Source organism: Notamacropus eugenii, chromosome 1 (assembly GCF_028372415.1).
Source record: "Notamacropus eugenii isolate mMacEug1 chromosome 1, mMacEug1.pri_v2, whole genome shotgun sequence".
NCBI lineage: Eukaryota > Metazoa > Chordata > Mammalia > Diprotodontia > Macropodidae > Notamacropus > Notamacropus eugenii.
In genome coordinates, this window is record NC_092872.1 from 393027223 (window position 1) to 393041813 (window position 14591).

Consider the following 14591-nt stretch of genomic DNA (forward strand, 5'->3'; position numbering starts at 1 on the left):
ATGGAAAAAGAAGTACAAAAATTAAATGGAGAAAATAGCTCCTTAAAGGGAAAAATTGGTCAGATGGAAAAGGAGATGCAAAAGCTAACTGAAGAAAACAATACGATGAAGATTAGAATAGGGCAAGTAGAAACTAATAACTCAATGAGGCAACAAGAATCAGTCAAACAAAATCTAAAGAATGAAAAGATAGAAGAAAATGTAAAATATTTAATTGGAAAAACAACTGACCTAGAAAATAGATCCAGGAGAGAAAATTTAAGAATTATTGGCCTGCCAGAAACCCATGATGAAGAAAAGAGTCTGGACAATATCTTCCAGGAAATCATCAAGGAAAACTGCCCAGAAGTACTAGACTCAGAGGGCAAAATAGTCATCGAAAGAATCCACCATTCCCCTCCCGAAAGGGATCCCAAACTCAAAACCCCAAGAAATATAGTTGCCAAATTCCAGAGCTATCAAGTGAAGGAGAAAATACTACAAGCAGCCAGAAAGAAACAATTCAAATATCAAGGACACACAGTCAGGATCACACAGGACCTTGCAGCTTCTACATTAAAAGATCGAAAGAATTGGAACCCAATATTCCATAAGGCAAAGGAGTTGGGACTTCAACCAAGGATCAACTACCCAGCAAAGTTCAGCATAACATTTCAGGCAAGGAGAAAGTCATTCAACGAAATAAGGGATTTCCAGAGCTTCCTGACCAAAACACCAGAACTCAATAGACAATTTGATCTTCAAATGCAGGTCTCCAGAGAATAATAAAAAGGTAAACAGAGGGGAAAAAACAAAAACAAAAACTTGCTACTCAATTAGGGAAAACTGTTTACCTCCCTATAAGCGAAGATGATACCTGTTAATCTTGAGAACTGTGCAGCTATTATGATAAAAGGGATATATGTAGAGGGAACGGGCATAAAGTAAATGATGTCATGTCAAAAATATGATTTAAGTATGAGAAGGGAATGTAATAGGAGGTGTGGAAAGGGGGAAGCAGAAAATGACAAATTATATCACAGGAAGAAGTACAAAACTATAGTAGAGGGAAGGAGGGGAGGGAGATGAGCATTGTTTGAGAGGTACTCTCATCTGATTTGTTCAAAGGAGGGAACAATAATCTTAAGTAGATAAGCCTAACTAGCTCTATAGGTAGTAGGAGGGGAAGGGGGAAGAAAGGGGAGGGTGGCTAAAAGGGAGGAAAGAAGCAATAAGAGTAAAGGGGACTAAAAGGGAGGGGGGTCAAAAGAAGGAGGGGAAGGCTGCAGGAGGAGGGGGAGAAAAGTGAATACTATTGAGGAGGGGAAGGGAGACGGGAGAGCTAAAAGCACAAATGGTGGGAAAGAGGTTGGAGGGAAATACACAGATTTTAATCATAACTGTGAATGTGAATGGAATGAACTCTCCCATAAAACAGAGACGGATAGCAGAATGGATTAAAAGCCATAATCCAACAATATGCTGCTTACAAGAAACACATTTGAAACGGGGGGATACACATAGGATAAAGGTCAAAGGATGGAGCAGAATATATTGAGCTTCAGCTCATGTAAGAAAGGCAGGAGTAGCAATCCTAATCTCAGACAAAGCAAAAGCAGAAATAGATCTAATCAAAAGGGATAAGGATGGAAACTATATCCTGCTAAAAGGCACCATAGACAATGAAGCAATATCATTACTAAACATGTATGCTCCAAGTGGTATAGCATCCAGATTCTTAGAGGAGAGGTTGGGGGAGTTGAAGGAAGAAATTGATAGCAAAACTATACTAGTGGGGGACCTCAACCTGCCCCTCTCTGAACTCGATAAATCCAACCTCAAAATAAACAAGAAAGAGGTTAAGGAGGTAAATAAAACTCTGGATAAGGTAGATATGATAGATCTTTGGAGAAAATTAAATGGGAATAGAAAGGAATATACCTTTTTCTCAGCGGTACATGGAACATTTACAAAAATTGACCATGTACTAGGACATAAAAATCTCACAATCCAGTGCAGAAAGGTAGAGATAATCAATGCATCCTTTTCAGATCATAATGCATTAAAAATTACATGTAATAAAAGGCCATGGAAAGAGAAACCAAAAATCAATTGGAAACTAAATAATCTAATTCTAAAGAAGGGTTGGGTAAAAGAAGAAATCATAGAAACAATCAACAATTTCATTCGAGAGAACGACAATAGTGAGACAACATACCAAAACTTATGGGATACTGCAAAAGCAGTTATTAGGGGAAGTTTTAGATCTTTGAATGCTTACATATATAAAATAGAGAAAGAGGAAATCAATGACTTAGGCTTGCAGTTGAAAAAGCTAGAAAAAGAACAAATTGAAAATCCCCAAGTAAATACCAAATTAGAAATATTGAAAACCAAAGGAGAGATTAATTAAATTGAAATTAAGAAAACTATTGAATTAATAAATAAAACCAATAGTTGGTTTTATGAAAAAACTAATAAAATTGATAAACCTTTGGTCAATCTGATTAAAAAAAAGAAAGAAGAAAACCAAATTACTAATATTAAAAATGAAAGGGGTGAACTCACCTCCAATGAGGAGGAAATTAAAACAATAATTAGAAACTACTTTGCCCAACTTTATGCCCACAAATTCGATAATCTAAACGAGATGGATGAATATTTTAAAAAAATACAAATTGCCCAGATTAACAGAAGAGGAAGTTGAATACTTAAACAACCCCATCTCAGAAAAAGAAATTGAACAAGCCATCAATGAACTCCCTAGGAAAAAATCTCCAGGGCCAGATAGATTCACAAGTGAATTCTATCAAACATTTAAAGAACAGTTAATTCCAATACTACATACACTATTTTTGAAAATTGGGGAAGAAGGAGTCCTCCCAAATTCTTTCTATGATACAAATATGGTTTTGATACCCAAACCAGGAAGAGACAAAACAGAGAAAGAAAATTATAGACCAATTTCCCTAATGAATATAGATGCAAAAATTTTAAATAAGATTCTAGCAAAACGAATACAGCATCTTATCACAAGATTAATACATTATGATCAGGTAGGATTCATACCAGGACTACAGGGCTGGTTCAATATTAGGAAAACTATTAGCATTATCGATCACATCAACAACAAAGCTAACAAAAACCACATGATTATCTCAATAGATGCAGAAAAAGCTTTTGACAAAATACAACATCCATTTCTACTAAAAACATTGGAGAACGTAGGAATAAAGGGAACTTTCCATAAAATAATAAGCAGTATCTATCTAAAACCTTCAGCAAGCATTATATGCAATGGGGATAAGCTAGATGCATTCCCAATAAGATCAGGGGTGAAACAAGGTTGTCCATTATCACCACTATTATTCAATATGGTACTAGAAATGTTAGCTGTAGCAATTAGACAAGATAAAGATATTCAAGGAATAAGAATAGCCAAAGAAGAAACTAAGGTATCACTCTTTGCAGATGATATGATGATTTACCTAGAGAATCCCAGAGATTCAAGTAAAAAATAACTTGAATTAATAAACAACTTTGGCAAAGTTGCAGGGTACAAAATAAACCCACACAAATCTTCTGCATTCCTATATATTAGCAACAAAGTCCAACAGCAAGACATAGAAAGAGAAATCCCATTTAAAGCTAGGGTAGACAGTATAAAATACTTAGGAGTCTACCTGCCAAAACAAATCCAGGGATTATATGAACACAATTACAAGACACTTTTTGCACAAATAAAGTCAGATTTAAGTAAGTGGAAAAACATTAGTTGCTCATGGGTAGGCCATGCTAATATAATAAAAATGACAATTCTACCCAAATTAATATACTTATTTAGTGCCATACCAATTAAACTATCAGACAATTACTTTCTAGAGCTGGACAAAATAATATCAAAATTCATTTGGAAAAACAAAAGGTCCAGAATATCAAAGGGACTAATGAAAAGAAATGCTTGGGAAGGTGGCCTAGCGCTACCAGACCTCAAACTGTACTATAAAGCAGCAATTATCAAAACCACTTGGTATTGGCTAAGAAACAGAGAGGTAGACAAGTGGAATAGACTTGGCACTCAAGATGCAGTAGGCAAGGAATATAGCAACCTTCTGTTTGATAAACCCAAGGACCCCAGCTTCTGGGATAAGAACTCATTGTTTGACAAAAATTGCTGGGAAAACTGGATAACAGTGTGGCGGAAATCAGGCATAGACCCATACCTGACACCGTACACAAGAATAAAGTCCAAATGGGTACATGATTTAGGTATAAAGATTGATACCATGAATAAACTGGAGAAGCAAGGAATAGTGTATTTATCAAATCTATGGAGAAGGGAAGAATTCTTTACTAAAGGAGAGATAGAAAGCATTATGAAATGCAAAATGGATAACTTTGATTACATTAAACTGAGAAGTTTTTGCACAACCAAACCCAATGCAACCAAAATCCGGAGGGATGTAGTAAAATGGGAAAGAATTTTTACAGCTAAGCTCGGGGATAAAGGCCTCATTTCTAGAATATATAGAGAACTGACCCAAATGTATAATCATACAAGTCATTCCCCAATTGATAAATGGTCAAAGGATATGAACAGGCAATTTTCAGAGGAAGAAATTAAAGCTATCTATAATCATATGAAAAAATGCTCTAAATCGCTACTGGTTAGAGAGATGCAAATCAAAACAACTCTGAGGTACCACATCACACCTATAAGATTGGCAAACATGACAGAACAAGAAAATGATAAATGCTGGAGAGGATGTGGGAGAGTTGGAACACTAATTCATTGTTGGTGGAGCTGCGAGCGCATCCAACCATTCTGGAGAGCAATTTGGAACTACACCCAAAGGGCTACAAAAATGTGCTTACCCTTTGACCCAGCAATATCGCTACTAGGACCATATCCCCAAGAGATCATAAAAATGGGAAAGGGTCCCACATGTACAAAAATATTTATAGCAGCACTCTATGTAGTTGCCAAAAACTGGAAGTCAAGGGGATGTCCATCAATTGGGGAATGGCTGAATAAATTATGGTATATGAATGTAATGGAGTACTATTGTGCCAGAAGAAATGATGAACAAGAAGACTTCAGAGAGGCCTGGAAGGACTTATATGACCTGATGCTGAGTGAAAGGAGCAGAACCAGGAGAACTTTATGCACAGCAACGACCACAGTGTGTGAGAGTTTTTTCTGGTAGACTTAGATTTTTGTAATAACACAAGAACTTCTTACAAAAAAAAAAAATCCCAATGGTGGATCTCAAGGCAAAATGCCTTCCACACTCAGAGAGAGAAATATGGAAGTCACTCACATAATGTAGCAGATCATGTTTGTGTATGTGTATGTGTTTGTGTATCATGTTCTGATTTGTTATACGATTTCTTTCATTTATCTTAGTCTGACTACATAGCATGACTATAGTGAAAATATACTCAATAGGAAAGTATATGTAGAATCTATACAGAATTGTATGCAGTCGTGGGGAGGGAGGGGGGTAGTGGGAATTAGGTGGGGGGGGATAAAATCGCAATTGTTTGGCAGTGATTGTTAAACATTAAAAAATAAAAATAAAAAAATAAAAAAATAAAAGAATTTAATGGAGTACTATTGTGCTATAAGAAATAATGAGCAGAGAGATTTCAGAAAAAAAAATCAAAGGATTTACATGAACTGATGATGAGTGAATTCAACAGAACCAGGAGAACATTGTACACAAAAGCAGCAGCATGGATTGTGTGATGATTAACCATAAATGACTTAGGTCTTCTCAGCAATACAATATTCCAAGGCATTTCCAAAGGATTCATGATTGAAAATGCTGTCCACATCCAGAGAAAGAACTAATGGAGTCTGAATGTAGATCAAAACATACTGTTATCACTTTATTTTTTTTCTTTTGGTCTGTTTCTTCTTGAAACTATGATTAACATAGAAATATGCATTGCAAGATTATATGTATATATAATATATATGTATATGTATATAATATATATATACTATATATAACATATATCAAATGGTTTACCATTTTAAGCTAGGCTTAATGGAGGAAGAAATATTTGAAACTCAAGTATTTCTTTAAATCAATGTCAAACTTTTCCTTACATTTAATTAGGAAAGGAAAATACCATTTAAAATAAATAAAATAAAATTAGCTGGTGGAAAAAATAAATGCTTGTTGACTGATGACCTGGCTAACTGAGGAAAAGAAAGAAAGCCCAAAATAGAAGATAACTTTGGAAAAGCAAAGCTGAATAGAATGACAGGGGGAATATGTTTAGTCAGTATGACATACATGAAGAGATAAAAGGAGGCAAAGTTATGATGAAGAAGAAAATTCAGGCTTGTGCATCAATGCAGTGAAAGATTAGTGACCAAAAAGAAAGCTCAGTAAAAGCATATGGCTAGAAGTTGAGACTGATGAATTGCAAAATTTTGGTGTTTGAGGGGATATTAAAATGTATAGTTGATTCTCTAAATATAAAGCCAAAGGCTGAGTTGAAGAAGAAAACTTGTGAGGCAGGTGGGTTCACAGCAGAACTTCTATATCATAAGATAATATGTACCCAGATCTGGATCAGGAAGTGTACATGAAGGAAGAGAAGAGCCCTTGGTGAGCAATATGGAAGCAGGAAGGTCTGAGATTGCAGTGAGTGCAAGAAGAAGTGTTATAAGACAAAAGGAAATTTTTTAAACAACAAATGGGCATTATAGAATGCATAATGGAAAGAGAAAACAGAATGGGACAAGTATATGTAACAGGGCTAGCTCCAGCACACTTCTACAGAGAAGTATGGTTGAAGTGGAAGGGGCAGTTAGTATATGCCATTGTTTTGCCCACAGTTAGAGAGTTATAGTGTAAATTATTTAATGTAAGATTAGTTATCCTAGCTCTACCACTTTCTGGCCATATGAGTGATAAATTCTATTCTAAAATCAGAGTCTCGGTTTTCTCATTTATAAACTGAGAGAAGTTGTACTAGAACAGTGGTATCATACTCAAATAAGAAGAGATTCCTGTAGTCACATATTGACTTAGAAAACCACAAAATAGTACTATCTATGTTGTGTTATATTTTTATTAATCTTATTAAACATAACCCAAATACATTTTAATCTTTCCAGAGGTGAGCTTGACACATCTTGACTAGATAATTTTGTACATCTAGCCCTCGATCTTACAATTTAAATTGTTCATCCTGATTCCTAATATCAGACCTAGAACTAGATCTCAAGTCTAATTCTTTCTACTAGGCCATATTGATCTTTGTAATTTTTAATTAATACAATTTGTTTCACTTATCTATAAGAACTAATTATATGACAAATCCCCATGGTTCAGTTGAAATGGCCTTTGGCAAATTAAAATAAGCTATGATTGATTTGTCTGAGTACATTAATTTATTAGTATTTTTGGAACCTGTAGTGTAGACAATTTCCAAGACAACATTTTCTCTTCCATGTTTTCTATTCATTGTCTTTAATCTATACAAGGATCAGTTAACAATTCAATTGGTTGCTATAAAATCCACGTGGACTGTGCACAGAGCTGTGAAATTTATACTTAGCATCTGTAAGGAAAGGGAATAAGAATTAAAATTTCCTTTGAATAGCATTAAATTAGTTCAAAATCCATAAAGAAAATTAAGTTTTCACTGTAAATAAAAAGGAGAAAATAGTTTCAGCTTTCATTCCAAATAAGTAATAAAAGGAAATCTCAAATGTCTTCAAATAACTTTTTGACAGCTTTTTATATTGTGCACTAGAAAAACCTAACTACTATATGCAAGGTGTAACCTTCATTGAATTTTGACTCTGTTTTGTTTGATAGATTAGTCAGTCAAAACATGATTTGATTCTATACTAGACTGTGCTGAAATGATTACAGTCAGAACCTGAAACTAAATAATTAGAAAGTACCTTATCTCACTTAGCCAGGGGGGAGAAGTTTCATTAGAATTCCAGCAACAAATGTATTTGCCCTTGCTCTTATTCCAAGAGGAAAAACCAAATGTGAGCTAAGATATTAAGAGGGCTTAGTCTCCTTTCTTAAGACTTCAGTACAATGGATTACTCAATATTCCAAATGTTGCCTGGGACATGAATGAAGCACATAAACAAAAGTACAGATACATATGCAGGAATTGGCAGGAGGTGGCTGAGTAAACTATTTCTCAGTATAAAACACAAAATATACTGCCTCTACACAAAAAGTAATGAGCAATGTATAGCTATAAAATTAATCTACATATCCCATCCAGACTTACTACCATTCACCTTGTTACGGTCCTACTTTCCCTATACTAGAAACAGCTCCTCCAGGTATTATTCAAAGAACAGACTATCTCTCATAACATCACATTTCTTGCATGAGGAATTGAGACATCTGGGAATGAAGCTCATCTTAGATCTTCAATACCACGTATTTCTCAATGTGTGTGTGTGTGTGTGTGTGTGTGTGTGTGTGTGTGTGTGTGTAATGTATACAAAAATTTCTGGATAATACTGGAAGAGTCACAGGGATAGTCACATGGCAGGAGGTGGCTGCTGAACTCCATTCTCAAATCTTGAATTGCCTTTCAAATATCTCAAACTGGACATCCAGTAAATATCTTAAGCTAAACATATCCAAAGCAGAACTCATTATCTTTCTTCCTAACCTCTGCCCTTCTGCTGTCTTTTCTATTCCTGTAGAAGGCAACACCCAGTCCCATAGTTGCACAAGGAATTCTTACCATATGTCACCACTTCCATCTAATCTGTTGCCAAGGATTATCAATTTCACATCTTGCTTATCCTTCATTGAAGAGGACCAACAACATCACAATGTTAGGGTCAACGTACAGTATGTGTGACTGTGGCTGGTCAGTACAATTTGATCTAGGAAGGTTCTGCCATAGGTTGGGCACAAATAATCCCTTTGGATATTTGGGATGGAAGTGTCTTTAAGTGTGTGCACCTCATTTTTTCCTTTGTGCTACTATGATTCTGCTTTGCTCATGGAGCATAGTGCCTTCTTCAATGTGAGCATGCTAAGCTTCTTTCGTGTCTCACAATTGAGACTAAAGTTATTCAGAGAGACCTTGAAGTGTCTTTGCACTGCTTCTTCTGATCTCTTTGTGAGCAATTGCCTTTTGCAAGTTCTCTGTAAAAATAGTCTTTCAGGGAAATGTGCATTTCACATTCTGGCTACAACCCATCAGAGTTGCACTTTCTGCAGTAGAGTTTGGATACTTTGCAGTTTAGCTCAAGAAAGCACCTCAGTGCCTGGTACTTCATTTGCCAGGTAATCTTCAGCATCTTCCTAAGGCAATTCAATTGAAAGTGATTCAATTTTCTGGCATGGCAGTAATACACTACCCAGATTTCATGGGCATACAACAATGAAGACAGCATAATGGCTTTGTATACCTTCAGTTTGATAGGCAGCCTAATATCTCATCTTTCCTACACTTTCAGAGCCTCCCAAACACTAAGATACTTTGTAAATGTGGGTGTCAGCTTCATCATCTATGTGGACATCCCTGGAAAGTATACTGCCAAGGTAAATGAACTTATCCACAGTATTCAAAATTTCTTCATTTGCTGTAACCAACATAGATGATGAATACTAGTATGGAAACTGTTTTCTTAGTGTTGTCTGGCCAAAATTAACACAGGCAGCAGGGAACTGAAACATAATCTGTTGTATCTCAGCCTCAAAGGCTGAATTGACTGTATAATCATCTGTAAACAAAAAGTCATGCACCAACTCTCCACTTTTAGCCTTGGTTTTTAGCCTTTTTCAAGTTAAATAACTTACATCAGTGTGGTAACTGACCTTGATGCTATTTTCATCCTCATTGAAGGTATTCAATAACATCACTAAAAATATCATGCTAAAAAGCATGGATGAAAGCCCACAGACATGTTTTACTCCACTGGTGACTGGCAAAGCATGAGAGCATCGCCCATTATCCAGAACTTATGCAGACATGCCATCAGGATACTGGTGTACAATACTGATAAACTCTCTGGACAATCAAATTTTTCCATTATCTTCCACAAGCCCTCATAACTGACTGTATCAAAGGCCTTGATCAGGTCAATGAATGCTGTGTAAAGACCTCTATTCTGCTCCTGGAATTTACCCTGGAGTTGTTGATCAGCAAACACTATTTTGACCATTACTCAGCCCTTTCTGTAGTCACTCTGGCTTTAAAGTAGATGATCATCTTCCAGGTGAAGGATCAACCCGTTAAGGAGATCCCTAGCAACAATCTTGCCAGTAATGACAAGATAAGTAAATGAGAGATCTCTTCTGTGATTGTCACAAGATAACCTGTTTCCCTTTCCTTTATAGAGATGAATGATGAAAGTGTTCTTGATCTCCTGGGGTATAATGTTCTCTTGCCATATAACCCAGAAGACTCCCATCAGCTTTTGTATGAGCACTGGACTCCCTGTCTTATAAATCTCTGCTGTAATGCAATCAGCATCAGGGGCTTTGCTGCACAAGAGGAGTTTAATGACATTCAAAACTTCTTCAATTTGAAGTTCAGCAAGAAAGGGAATGACTTCAATCTGAGGTATAAGGTCAATAGCTTCAACACTGATTGACAACAGTCTGCTGAGAACAGGATGGAAGTGTTTAGTGTATTTCTCCAAGATTGTGTCCTTATCCCTTTCAGAGTGGCTCTATCAGTGATGAGTGTTTGCGATGCACCAGAGTCCATAAATAGTCTTCAGGGCACTATAGAAGCACTTTGGATTATTGCTATCAGTGTAAAACTAAATGTCAGCTGTCTCCTTACTGAACCAAGAATACTACATCTCTCTAAGCTTCTCTAGCATTCTGTTTTTGAAGGACTTAATGCTACCTTTTTAGAGGCAGAAGAACTATCCTACTGTTAAGCCCTGTGGAGTTCTTAGGGGTTTTTTATTTGTTTGTTTTGGTTTTTTTATCAACTTCTGAATATCCTCATTATTTTGACAAACCAATCCTGATATTTGAGAGTGATCTAAATCAGAAGAGTAAGTGAAGTGTTGTGCAACAAGTCTCTGAAAGCTGCCCACTTCTTTTCGGTTCCACTGTTGCCAACTGTTTGCTGACTCAACTTTCCCTTCATATCAGTAGCAAGCTGTTCACACATGGAATAGTACTCTAATCTACTGATGTTGAGTCTCCTGACAGTCATCTTGCCCTGGGTCCATTGCTTTTATTAAATGAGAATGTTTAGAGGATAAGTGTATGATTAGTCCATTGTCCATATCTCTTCAGTCACTCTCATATTCTGTCTGTGTCTTCTCTTTACAATGGCATAGTCTATTAAATACCAGTGCTGCCTATGCAAGTGCATCCACAAAATTTTGTTAAAATTAGGTAAATAAAAAACAATGTTGGTAATGAGAAGATTATGAAATGCATAAGCCTTCAGTGGCAAGTGACTCCTGCTGTTGCAGTTTCAAACTACATTCCTCCCAAGGACTTTCCACCACATCTGATAATCTGTGCCTACTTTGGCATTAAAATCACACAGGGTTACAATTCTATTTTGGTACACTGTAATGAAGGTCTACATCTTCATAAATTTTTTCTATGATTTCATCAGGTTCATCATGACGGGAGCACATGCAATGATGATGGTAGCATGGCACTTTCTTGCAGGTGGCATGGCACTTTCCCACAAGTGGCAGTTGCATTGATATGAACCTGTCATTTAGTACTTAGTGGAGGCATACAAACTTACTGATTAGATTAGCTTTGATTGCAAGACCCATGCCAATTTAATGACATTCCTCACCATATCAGCCAATCTAAAAAATGTGTATCTAGCTCCAACTTTAGTAAGATGGCCTTCATTTGCTACCCTTGTTTTACTCAGGGCTGTTATTTGAATTTAGGTATCTGCTGAGTTCTCTCCCAACAAGAGCTGTTTGACTTTCAGGTCTACTGGATTTCTTGTTGTCCATAAACATGAATATATTTCATGTACCAATGGTGAGTGAAATCATCTTTGCAAAAGTTTTTGTATGTTTTTTTTTTCCAACTGCAGGATGAGATCCCTGCCTGCCATGGTAGACAAGCCAGGGATGGGAGAAGAAGACAATTTTTAGGGTACTTTTTCTAGACCCTTTATCTTGCCAAGCGGTGAGAAGTATAGTCCTTTAAAAAATGCTCAGACACCCAGAGGGCTACCAAATACCACTGCTACTTCACTCCAGTGAGAAGATGACTCTATGGCCAGGGCCTCCTGCATTCAGGGTTATGACTACAGCTCCTACTATGTCCACACCTGCTATCCATTTCTCACCATAGCAAAATGTTCTTAACATACGTAAAACAATAACATAGTAAGATAGAAAATAATAGCATAGTAAAATAATGGATGATGGGTTAAGGCTTTACTTACATTGGAATTGGATTTTTGAGGCAATTACACAAAGTCATTAGACTCACTCTGTCTTCCAGTCATTGAAGTCCAGTGGGAATACAAAAGTCAAGATGATGGCAATGACCCAAGATGTATGGGATGCTCTTGACATCTTCTATCTCTGGTCATATAAATGCTATAAGAGCTGTACTGCACTTGCTTCAGCCACATTCATGGCCTGTTGGAACAAATTGCTCTCAATTGCTCTCTACTGAGGGAAGTCTCTGCATGCATGGAGTAAACATCCACCTAATTCACTGATGGGTTTAAGGCCTTTTGGTTACCTTCAACCTGTTAAGTCCATCTGTTTTACCGGAGTAACTGTTGTGCATGTTAAGCTTCTTGGGTCAAATCAGAGTTGGACGACAGGTGAACATCAAAAGTGAGTGAGTAGCCTTGAAAAGGGCTCAGCAAACCTTCATTCCAGAGGCATTAGACTTTCATGAAAACCCCATACACCCCACTTTACAACTTCTACAACATCTCTCCAATATATTCCCTTCTCTCCTCTGATACTGCTGCCACTCTAGTACAGGCCTTTATGACCTCATGCTTGAACTGTTGAAATAGTCTGCCTACCTCAAGTCTTTCCCCACTCAGCCACCACAGTGATTTTCCTGAAGTGGAGATCTGACTATCTCACTCCTCTCCCCAACAAACTCCAAGGGCTCCCTATCACCTCCTGGATGAAACACAAACTGTTCTATTTGGCACTCAAAGCTCTTCATAACCTATTTTTCTCTTACCTTTCCATTAGCCTTATCTCATTACTTTGTCATGTACTCTTTAATCCAAAGATGCTAGCCTCCCAGGTGTTCCACAAAAAAAGACATTCCATCTCTTGGTCTTAGGTATTTTCATTGGTCCCTCCCCCACCTGGAATACTCTTTCCTCTCCTCTCTACCTACTGAATTCTTAAGCTTCCTATAAGTCCCAACTAAAATACCTTCTTTTACTGGAAGCCTTTCCCATCCCCTCTTAATTCTAGTGCTTTCCATCTGTTAATTACTACCTATTTATTCCACATAAAGCTTATTCTATGATCAGGTATGTATGATATGTGTGTATGTGTGCTATATCTATTCATTTAGATGTATATATGTAGGTGTGTATGTCTATATGTGTGTACATATGCATTTATACACATAGATTTGTATATGTAAAATTTGCCTGTTGTCTCCTTCAATAGATTTTAAGCTCCTTGATGACAGCAACTGTACTTTGTCTCTTTATCTCTAGAGATTAGCACAGTCACTGATACATAGTGGGCACTCAATAAATGTTGATTGACCAATCGATATTTCTTTGACTTCTATTCTGCAGTGATAGCACACTGTGCTAATCAATATCACTCAAAGACAGTTTAATGAGCTTTGCACTCCTCTAGCTTAAAGAAAATTAGTATTCACATAAAAAAACTAATAATCATCTCCTTTAAAGGGAGTTGGTTAATCATAATAGCTTATAAAGGCTATGTTCAGATAGAAAAGGGAAGAAGATTTTTTTCCATGCCAGAGAATGGTATCAACATTCAATCTGGGAACAGAGAAGCAGGTTCATGTGGTGGAGATGTTCCTCAATGGACCAATAACATTGAAGCATTCTGGATGATCTTAAGCATATGAGTTTTCCTTTTATATTTGCTTCTGGCCTTGTTTTCCCTGAGAGTTGCCTATTCCTCAACATACATATTGAGTGCATTGGTGGGAGAGTGAGTTCTGGGTAATGAAAGAAATGTAGTCATAAATAGAAAATGTAGTAAAACAGAAGTATGCTTGGTGTTTTGTCAAAAACAACATGTTATCTGTGCTATGATTGGATTCTAGAGACTCCTGTAGTTTAGGCAATCTGCTCTGTGGTTTTCTTTATCATTATTCATTCTCTTGCTACTAGTTTATTGTGAGGGATCTGTGCTGCCCTAGGTATTAACTCTCTTACCATCTTATCCAGAAATCTTTCATCAAGGTTCTATCATACATGCTTAGATATATAATACATGCTCATAATGTCAATGTAATCATTTGCTACATTTCACATTATTTCAAAAAGCAATCCTGGTCTTTTCAGATTAAGGAGAGAAAAAAGGAGATAGAAAAAAGAAAAAATATTAAATTTGTTTGAAGGTAATTTCTTCTTCCTTTTACATGAGAATAACAATGCATCCCTCATAAGGATCTTATGTATATTAA

At 36.5% G+C, this 14591-nt stretch overlaps 1 long non-coding RNA gene across 1 annotated transcript in view; it reads right to left on the reverse strand.

Annotated features, from left to right (window-relative positions):
* LOC140526098 (uncharacterized) overlaps window positions 1-12877 on the reverse strand; it is a 59842-nt gene extending 46965 nt beyond the window's left edge. Inside the window, exon 1 of the long non-coding RNA XR_011974234.1 lies at window positions 12382-12877. This is a non-coding gene — a long non-coding RNA (uncharacterized lncRNA). The remainder of the gene's footprint in view (window positions 1-12381) is intronic.
* Window positions 12878-14591: the final 1714 nt, after the last annotated feature.